This window comes from Rhinolophus sinicus, chromosome 16 (assembly GCF_057876585.1).
Source record: "Rhinolophus sinicus isolate RSI-liver-muscle chromosome 16, RSI-T2T, whole genome shotgun sequence".
NCBI lineage: Eukaryota > Metazoa > Chordata > Mammalia > Chiroptera > Rhinolophidae > Rhinolophus > Rhinolophus sinicus.
The window spans coordinates 86,517,501-86,522,500 of NC_142516.1; positions in this window are offsets into that span (position 1 = coordinate 86,517,501).

Consider the following 5,000-nt stretch of genomic DNA (forward strand, 5'->3'; position numbering starts at 1 on the left):
CCCTAAACCTAACCCTAACGCAAACCTAACCCTAACCATAACCCTAAAACAAACCTAACCCTAACCCTAACCCTAAACCTAACCCTACCCTAACCCTAACCCTAACCCAAACCCTAACCGTAACCCTAATCCTAACCCTAACCCTAAACCTAACGAAAACCCTAACGCAAACCTAACCCTAACCCTAACCCTAACCCTATCCCAAACCTAACCATAACATTAAACCTAACCGTAACCCTAACCCTTACGCAAACCTAACCCTAACCCTAACCCTAACCCCACCCTAACCTTAACCCTAACAGAAACCTAAACATAACCCTAACCCTAACCTAACGCAAAACTAACACTAACCGTAACCCTAAACCTAACCCTAACCCTAACGCAAACCTAACCCTAACACTAACCCTAACTCTAACCATAACAGTAACGCAAAGCTAAACCTAACCCTAACCCTAACCCTAACCATAACGCAAACCTAACCCTAACCCTACCCCTAAAACAAACCTAACCCTAACCCTAACCCTAACCCTAAACCTAATCCTAACCCTAACCCTGACGCAAACCTAACCCTATCCAAAACCATAACCCTAACCCTAAACGTAACACAAACCTAACCATAACCCTAACCCTAACCCTAACCCTAACCCTAACCCTAACCTTAAACCTACCCTAACCCTAACACTAACGCAAACCTAACCCTAATCCTAACCCTAACCCCAACCCTAACGCAAACCTAACCCTAACCCTAACCCTAACCCTAACTCTAAATATAACGCAAACTTAACTCTATCCCTAATCCTAACCCTAACCCTAAAACTAACTCTAACCCTAACCCTAACGCAAACCTAACCGTAACCCTAACCCTAACTCTAACGCAAACCTAACTTTCACCCTAAACCTAACACTAACCCTAACCCTAAACCATAGCCGTAACCATAACCCTAACCCTAACCCTAACTCAACCTAACCCTAATCCTAACCCGAAACCTAACCTTAACCCTAAACCTAACCATATCCTTAACCCTAACATAACCCTAAACCTAACCCTAACCCTAACTCTTACCCAATCCCTAAACCTAACCCTAAACCTAACCCTAACGCAAACCTAACCCTAACCCTAAACCTAACCCTAACACAAACATAACCCTAACCCTAACCCTAACGCAAACCTAACCCTAACCCTAAACCTAACCCTAACACAAACCTAACCCTAACCCTAACCCTAACCCCAACCCTAACCATAATTATAACCCTAACCCTAACACTAACTCTAACCTTAACGCAAACTTAACCTTAACCCTAACCCTAATCCTACCCTAACGCATACCTAACCCTAACCATAACCCTAACCCTAATGCAAACCTAACCCTAGCCCTAACCCTATCCCTAAACCTACCTTAATGCATACCTAACCCTAACCCTAACCCTAACCCTAACGCTAACCCTAACCCTAACGCAAACATACCCGAAAAAAAACGCTAACACTAACACAAACACAAACCTAACCCTAACCCTAACCCTGACCCTAACACTAAAGCAAACCTGACCCTAACCCTAACCCTAAACATAACCCTAACCCTAACGCTAACGCATACCTAACCCTAAACCTAACCCTAACCCTAACGCAAACCTAACCCTAACCCAAAACCTAACGCTAAACCTAACCCTAACACTAACGCTAACCTTAACACAAACCTAATCATAAACTTAACGCTAACCTTAAAACCCTAACGCTAAACCTAACCCTAACCCTAACCCTAACCCTAAACTCTAGCCCTAAACCTAACCGTAACCCTAACCTTAACGCTAACCCTAACCCTAACCCTAACCCTAACGCAAACCTAACCCTAACCCTAACATTAACCCTACCCCTAACCCTAAACCTAAACCTAACCCTAACACTAACCCTAACGCAAACCTAACTCTAACCCTAACCCTAACCCTAACCCTAACGCAAACCTAACCCTAAACCTAACCCTAACCCTAACCCTAACCCTAACCCTAACCCTAACGCAAACCTAACCGTAACCCTAACATTAACTGTACCCCTAACCCTAAACCTAACCCTATCCCTAACCCTAACCCTATCGCTAACCATAACCCTAACATAAACCTAACCCTAACCTTAACCCTAACCTAACCCTAACCCTAACACTAACCCTAACGCAAACCTAATCCTAAACCTAACCATAACCCTAACCCTAACCGTAACGCAAACCTAACAATAACACTAACCCTAACACTAACCCTAACGCAAACCTAACCATAACCCTAACACTAACCCTAACACAACCTAAATCTAAACCTAACCCTAACCCGAAACCTAACATTATTCCTAACACTAACCTAACCCTAACCCTAACCCTAACCCTAAACCTAACGAAAACCCTAACGCAAACCTAACCCTAACCCTAACCCTAACCCTATCGCAAACCTAACCCTAACCTAAACTTAACCCTAACCCTAAACCTAACGCAAACCTAACACTAACCATAACCCTAACCCTAACCCTAACCCTAACACTAAACCTAACGCAAACCTAACACTAACCCTAACCCTAAACCTAACTCTAACCCTAACGCAAACCTAACCCTAACCCTAACCCTAAACCTAACCCTAACCCGAAGGCAAAGTTAACCCTAACCCTAACCCTAAAACTAACACTAAGGCAAAGATAACCCTAACCCTAACACTAACTTTAACGCATACCTAACCCTAACCCTTACCCTAACCCTAAAGCAATCCTAACCCTAAACCTAACCCTAACCCTAACCCTAACCCTAACCGTAACCCTAAACCTAACCTAACCCTATCCCTAACCCTAACCCTAACCTAACCCTAACCCTAACCCTAACCCTAACCCTAACCTTAACCCTACACTAACCCTAACCTTAACCCTATTTCTAACCCTAAACCTAACGAAAACCCTAACGCAAACCTAATCCAAACACTAACCCTAACCGTATGGCAATCCTAACCCTAAACCTAACCCTAACCCTAACCCAAACCCTAAACCTAACCATAACCCTAACCTTAAACCTAAACCTAACCCTAACCCTAACCCTAACCCTAACGCAAACCTAACCCTAACCCTAACATTAACCCTAACACTAACCCCAACCCTAAACCTAATCCTAACCCTATCCCTAACGCAAATCTAACCAGAACCCTAACCCTAACCCTAACCCTAACGCAAACCTAACCCTAAACCTAACCCTAACCCTAACCCTAACCCTAAACCTAACCCTAACCCTAACAGAAACCTAACCCTAACCCTAACCCTAACCCAAAACCTAACGCAACCCTAACACTAACCGTAACCCTAAACCTAACCCTCACCTTAACGCAAACCTAACCCTAACCCTAACCCTAACCCTAACCCTAACCCTAACCCTAACACTAACGCAAAGCTAACCCTAACCCTATCCCTAACGCATACCTTACCCTAAACCTAAGGTAACACTTACCCTAACCCTAAGGCAAAACTAACCCTAAACATAACCATAACCCTAACCCTAACCCTAACCCTAACCCTAACCTAACCCTTACCCTAACCATAACCCTAACCAAAACCCTAACCCTAACCCTAAAACAAACCTAACCCTAACAATAACCCTAAACCTAATCCTAACCCTAACCTTTACGCAAACCTAACCCTACCCATAACCATAACATTAACCCTAACCATATCGCAAACATACAATAACACTAACCCTTACCCTAACCCTAACCCTAAAGCAACCTAACCCTAACCCTAACCTTAAACCTAATCCTAACCCTAACCCTCACACAAACCTAACCCTAACCGTAACCCTAACCCTAACCCTAACCCTAACCCAAACCATAACACTAACGCAAAGCTAACCCTAAAAATAACCCTAACCCTAACCCTAATACATACCTAACCCTAACCCTTACCCTAACCCTAACGCAAACCTAACCCTAAACCTAACCCTAACCCTAACCCTAACCCTAACCCTAAAAATAACCCTAACCCTAACCGTAACATAACCCTAACCATAACCCTAACCCTAACTTAACCCTAACCCTAACCGTAACCCTAACCCTAACCCAAACGCAAACCTAACCCTGACCCTAACCCTAAAACAAACCTAACCCTAACCCTAACCCTAACCCTAAACCTATTCCTAACCCTAACCCTGACGCAAACCTAACCCTAACCATAACCCTTTTCCTAACCGTAACGCAGACCTAACAATAACACTAACCCTAACCCTAACCTTAACCCTAACTCTAACACTAACCCTAACGAAAACCTAACCCTAATCCTATCCCTAAGCCTAACACAACCTAAATCTAAACCTAACGCTAACCCGATACCTAATATTAACCCCAACCCTAACCTAACCCTAACCCTAACCCTAAACCTAACCCTACCCTAACCCTAACGCTAAACCTAACCCTAACACTAAACCTAACGAAAACCTTAAAGCAAACCTAACCGTATCCTTAACCCTAACCCTAACCCTAATCCTAACGCAAACCTAACCTTAACCCTAACCCTAACCCTAACCCTAACCCTAACCATAACCCTAAAGAAACCTAACCCTAACCCTAACCCTAACCATCAACCTAACGCAAACCTAACACTAACCCTAACCCTAAACCTAACCCTAACCCTAACGCAAACCTAACCCTAACCCTAACCCTAACCTTAACACTAAGGCAAAGCTAACCCTAACCCTAACCCTAACCCTAACCCTAACGCAAACCTAACCCTAACCCTAACCCAAAAACAAACCTAACCCTAAACCTAAACCTAACCCTAACCCTAACCCTGACGCAAACCTCACCCTAAACATAACCATAACCCTAACCCTAACCGTAACGCAAACCTAACCCTAAACCTAAGCCTAATCCTAAACCTAACCCTAACCCTAACCGTAACCCTAACTCTAACATAACCCTATCCCTAACCCTAACCCTAACCTAACCCTAACCCTAACCCTAACCCTAACCCTAACCCTTACCCTACCCTA